Here is a 6,000-nt window from a genome sequence, read left to right as displayed (position 1 = left end):
AATAGTTTCAAAGGGAAAAGAAGTTTCTTTTCACTTAATTAATGCAGCTGGGCTGCACCAAATCCCTCTGACCTCAACAGATCAAGACAGTTCTGCTGATGGCCAGCAGGTGGTGCTGGATCATGCAGAAAGCAGCAGTGGAATTCAGGCTTAGAAAACCTGGAAAATACTCTTTGTTTGCAGGAGACTTATTTGGCCAAAGTTTGTTCTCAAAGCATAAATGTAATGTTTTCTCCCTGACATTGGATTTAAGCTGAAGACATACTTCATATAAAATTTAATTGACTCAAACATGAATAAACTTCTAAAAGTTTAAAGGAAAATGACAATGAATTTAACATTTGTTAAAACCATTATGTTCATATGACTCAAAAGCAGGAGAACCCCTGCCTCTGACCATGACGTTAGGAATGGAGGTCAGTATGTGTTCATCAACTGACAGGAAGAGCTGGCTGCTGTGGGGGCAGAGATAACTCTGTCCGGGTGCCTGAGGCCCGTTGTCCACCACCTCTGCAGGAAACACTCGAAAACCTCCCCGAAGGACAAGTTGGGAGCACGCAGCTCGCAGTCACCTCTGGCAGTGCCTGCCTCACCTTCACTCTGCTTCCTGAGACGGTGGTGCCTGTTGCTGTAGGGACCCACATGCCCGTGGGGGTCTGGCCTGGTGTGAATGCTGCTGCTGGACCTGGCACAGGCCTGGCCCCTCGGTCCTCTTGGGGAAGTCTTGTGCAGGTCAGCAGAAACCGCGCAGCATAAAGGGCATCTTCATGTGAGCTGAGTTAAAAAACATGAACTTCAAAAGCTTAATTAAAAAAAAATGAAGTACTTTTGAAATTTAAAAACTAATTATTTCTGTATTCAGATCTTTCAGAGGGCTGGAACCTGCATGGGGGCCTGGCCTGGGGTGTGCATGTGTCTGTTAAGTTGTGGGGCAAAATTCTATAAAATAGTGCTGAGCTGACACAGAGAAGAGGGCTACGCCTGTGACCAAGGAGGAAGGGACACAAGCTGTCCTCGTTTTAAGTTGGCATACATTTTTAGCATATTCCTGCTAGGAATTTCACGTCTGAAATCACAGTGCCTCCCAGGGCCACCGGCTCCCACAACCCCTGCATGGGACAGGCAGCACTTGCCTCACCCAGCCTCTGGGCCTATAGCGTGATGGCTGGCTCGTGCTCCTCCACCCCGCCTTGCGGCAGGACCAGGCTGCCTGAAGGTGTGCCCTGCATCTTGGAGACACTCTGAGGCTCTAAGGTGCCCTCAGTGACGATGTCAGCTTCCTCGTCGCTCTCCATCTCATCGGGGTGGAAGTTCTGCAGCACGTGGGCCACTGGCAGGCTGTGGTGGCTGGCAGTGCTGTCCGTGGACTGGCCAGAGCTGCCAGACGTGCGGCTGCTGCGGACGACATTGTTCCTCTGATTGGCGGGCTTGACAGTGACGATGAGGTTGTGGCTGTTGGCAATCATCATGTCTGTGACCCGGTCCAGCGTCTTCCCCGCCACCTCAATCCCGTTTACCTGCAGGACTTCGTCATTCGCTGCCAGCAGTCCCGTGCTCTCTGCCAGGCCCCCAGGGACCATGCGGGAAGTGAAGATGCCTGGAACCTTCTCCAGCCCATGGGGGTGACCCGTACGCTGGCGCCGTCTCGGATGTAGAAGCCCAGAGGCCTTTCGCAGCCAGGTCTGGACAGCCTCACGCGGCGGTGCCTCTGGGGAGGAAGTCCACGTCGATGATGGAGGACCCGGGCTGAAAGTCACGGGGCAGGCTGAGGTCGAGGTGGGCACGACGGCGGAGGCCCTCCTCCCCCAGGGTCACCAGCGCCTTCTTCTTCCTGGAGAGAGTGCCAGCCCCAAAGCTGTGGTGGTCTGCCTCTTCTCGCTTCTGGACGAAGACCCTGAGCAGGGGGTTGGCGCTGGAGGCGGCCTGGCAGAAGTTGTCATCGTCGTCGATGGGGAGCAGGGCGCCAGGCGCCTCTGCACGGCCGATGGTCACCTCGGTGCTGGAGAGGTGCTGGGTGTGCACCACCAGCTGGAGAAGTCTTCAGACTTGCCAGGCTTGTGGCGCTTCCAGGAGAATCTCCGGAATTCAGCCCCAGACTTGCTCTTGGCCTCCACCGCGCTGCAGTCCTAGAGGCGCGGGGGCCGAGACTTGCGAAAACTCCGGGTCATGGTTTCGGCCCGATCAGTCTCGGTTCGCCCTCAAAGCTCGGGGGCCGCAGAAAGACTCTTGGGGGCCACGCCCCCCGCCGTCGGCCCGCGCTCGCTGGGGCGACGGGTTGCCTGGTGTGCCGCGGCCGGAGCGCCATTTATTTCTTGATTATATGTGCATGTGTCTCTCCTTATGCTAGCGCTTATCGGTGTTTTTTCCCCAGGGCTGGGGATCAAATCATGCTAGGTGAGTGCTCTACCAGTAAGCTGTATCCCCAGCTCCACCATACTGTATTTTTTATATTGCAATAGTGGGTGTTATGGTTTGGTGTGAGGTGTCCCCCAAAAGCTCATGTGTGGGACAATACAAGAAAGCTTAAGGTGAAATGATGGGTTATGAGAGGTAGGATGTGCTGGAGGAGGTGGGTCACTGGAGCATGCCTTTGGGGTATACATATATATTTTTCTTGGTGAGAGAAGACTGTCTCTCTTTCTCTGCTTCCTGGTGTGATACCCTGAGCTGCTTTCCTCTGTCATACCTTTCTACTTTGGGCTATGAGGAATGCAGCTGGCTGTCAGTGGACTAAGACCTCTGAAACGATGAGCCCCCAAATAAACTTTTCCTCCTTAAAATTGTTCTTGCCAGGTCTTTTGGTCACAACATCAAAAAAGCTGACTAAAATATTGGGGACTGAACCCAGGGCACTCTACCATTGAACTACATCCCTAGTCATTGCAGGACTTTTCTGTTGTCTATCATCTTTGCTAGTTCCTTGTTATTGTGTCATTATTCCTCGTGTGTCTGCAACCTGGATATGCCGGGTTTCTGTTCTCACAACTAAGAGGCTCAGGGGTCACTCCAGTTAAACTGGGCTAACTGGGCTGCACAAAATAACCTCACAAGAGCCACAAATACCTTTTTCTTTGGTGTCACTGTGACAGCTCCTCTGACCTTAAGGGTCCGCAGAAAGAGAGACAGCGAAAGCAGACTCTGACCCCTTTTATTGAGGAGAAGTTATTTAAATGAGGCAAGGTCAGGTTTCAGGGGGCTGAGTCTATCTTCATGATGTCCACTGTCAGCAGGTTGACTGACACCTGGGTAGGCCACACCCAAGGGCACAGTAAGAGGAGGGGACACACACAAGGCACTTCCATGGAGGATTCTATCCTAAACAGGGCAAGGGGTTAGATTACAAGGGAACAGGTGAGCATAGCTTCACCCGTAGGGCTGTAGCAAGACACACCCATGCACGAGACACTGACCCTCGCACCCAAGAAGGGTGCCACATTTCTGTGACTGAGAGCCTCAGCACCGAGCCAGGGAGTGTAACTCAGTCACGTGTAAGGTTGGCCTCCCACATGGATATTTATTTATTTATTATATTTTTTTTAAAGAGAGAGAGTTTTTTTTTGATATTTATTTTTTAGTTATCGGTGGACACAACATCTTTGTTTGTATGTGGTGCTGAGGATCGAACCCGGGCCGCACGCATGCCAGGCGAGCGCGCTACTGCTTGAGCCACATCCCCAGCCCCCCACATGGATATTTAGTGTGAACATTATTTGTAGAAATTATTTGAGGTCTAGAATGGTGGGGTTTTTTTTTGGGGGGAGGGGGTTTAACCCAGGGATGGTTAACCACTGAGCCACATCCTCAGCCCTTTTTATTTTTTGAGACAGGGTCTTACTAAGTAGCTGAGGCTGGCCTCAAACTTGTTATCCTCCTGCCTCTGTCTCTGGAGTCACTGGGATCACAGGCATGGCCACCATGCCTGAGGATGGTAACTTTCTTAAGGATTTCAGTTGGGGGGCTGGGGATGTGGCTCAAGTGGTAGCGCGCTTGCCTGGCATGCGTGCGGCCCGGGTTGGATCCTCAGCACCACATACAAAAAAGATGTTGTGTCCGCCAAATACTAAAAGATAAATATTAAAATTCTCTCTCTAAAAAAAAAAAAAAAAAAAAGGATTTCAGTTGGAAGACTGATAGGAACAGTTTGAACCACTCTGATCCAAGTTCAAAGCTGAAGTCCCTGGATCCTCTGTCATACAGACCTCGGCCTCAGACCCATGTGGGGGCTGATTTGTGTTTCACTCACTCTTACCCAGAGGGCATGGTCGTTTAGGGCTTCAACTCCAAGAAGAGGATGGCTGGCCAGACCCCCAGGTATGTGGGCTCCGGCCTTGGTCTGTAGGAATTATGTGTTTGGGATTGGGGTCTACAGACTTCATGATTGTGACAAGCTTGGTGACTAAGAAGTTTCTGTGCAAAGACACAGAATGCCTGGCTGCTAGGTCGTACCTGGTGACTGGGAAACTCCTGTGCAAAAGCACCGGCCGCCTGGCTGCTGGTCAGATCTTCCATTGCAACCCTTTATGGTATGTGTGGTATTTATGCTGTCACAGCACACATTGGCCAATTGTGTGTGTTTCATGATTTGTGTAGGTGCTTTGAGGTTCTGTTATATTCCCAGCTGTGCCACATTTTCTCTCTGGGAAGCCAAGAGGACCAAACAGTCACTCTACCCACATGAAGTCTCTACATTCAAAGTTTTGCCCTCGGTCTGTTTTTGGCAAAGGATGATGCTTCCTTTCCAAAGGGAAAGAGCAGGTCCTAATCACCTGTGTCTGCAGCACCTGCTATGGTCCTCACACCTTGTGGGTTGGTTGGGGTGATCCCTGTGCTTGTTCCTCCCTACCATGTTGTCCTCCATCACTTGCTCTGATAGTGGCCTGGGGCTCTGACTGACAAGTCTTTAGAAGCTAGGTGGAGCTGACTGAAGGGGCACTGTATGGCCCATAGGGAGGTTTGGGGGTGTCATCTCCACCCTCTGAAAGTCTTGGACCCCACCTAAACCAAGATTCAGAGCCTGGGGCTAGGACAGAGGATCAGGGAAGAAAATCCTCCCTAGCTTGAAGTCCACCTTAAGGCACAGGGCCCACCCCACCCTCTCACTGTCATCTAATAGTCCTGGGGGAACTCGAAGAGGTGGGGGGCAGGCCAGGAGAGACACTTGAGGCTCAGCACAACCCAGGCTGGGTGCCAGGGACACTCTTGGCATCTCCTTGCTGCCAGACTCAGGCAGAAGTCGCTGGGTCCACTATGTCCCCAGAAGAAGGAAAAAGCCACACTGGGGGGTATGCCACTGTCCCAGGGACTTCAGACTGTTTCACACCTGGGCTCCAATGGGCACCTGTCTCAAGACTCATTCCTGAGGTGGGTTTAAGTGAGAAGCAGATGGAGAAGGGCTCCTCCCTAGGGAACCAAGATTGTGTTCCATGTCTGCATACCAGCGTGTGAGGCCTAAGCCTGGATGAGGAAGCAGAGAGGAGTTGGGGTCTTGAGGTGAGATTTCAGACCAGACATGAAAGGTTGGGGACTGAGAGGACACTCAGATGTGGGGCTGGCAGAGGCCCAGGGCCAGAAGGGCTTCTGAAAGATCTGGGTGGTGGCCGATTGATGTAACTTGAGCAGGGCAGGCAGGCTCACGGCTCTCTTGGGACCTGGAACCACATCTGAGCAGTCTGGAGGAGTAAAGCGGGGCTCAGGAGGTCCTAGATCTGGGTGGGTGGGAATAAGCCTGGCTGCAAAGAGAGAAACATCATTTTTGGATTTTCATTTTTTTTTTCTTGACTTCAAAACTCTACCCCATCTCTCTCTGGTGACCTCAGGGCAAGGAAAGTCCAGGGGCTGCTGAAGAAGGTAGTATGGAAGCCTCCGTCCTAACACCCAGATACAAACCTATACTCACACTGATATGATAGTCTTACTGTGGGACCCATGTCCCAGGGTCCCCTCCCTAGTCTGAGACTAGGAAGTCTGTCCCCCCAACTCCTCCCTGTTGTCACAGTGGAA

At 52.0% G+C, this 6,000-nt stretch overlaps 1 pseudogene; it reads right to left on the bottom strand.

Annotated features, from left to right (window-relative positions):
* Window positions 1–1,151: 1,151 nt before the first annotated feature.
* LOC114106314 (partitioning defective 6 homolog gamma pseudogene) lies at window positions 1,152–2,168 on the bottom strand (annotated as a pseudogene).
* Window positions 2,169–6,000: the final 3,832 nt, after the last annotated feature.

The sequence above is a fragment of the Marmota flaviventris genome, chromosome 3 (genome assembly GCF_047511675.1).
Source record: "Marmota flaviventris isolate mMarFla1 chromosome 3, mMarFla1.hap1, whole genome shotgun sequence".
In the NCBI taxonomy this organism is placed as follows: domain Eukaryota; kingdom Metazoa; phylum Chordata; class Mammalia; order Rodentia; family Sciuridae; genus Marmota; species Marmota flaviventris.
This window is presented reverse-complemented; position numbering and strand designations above follow the sequence as displayed.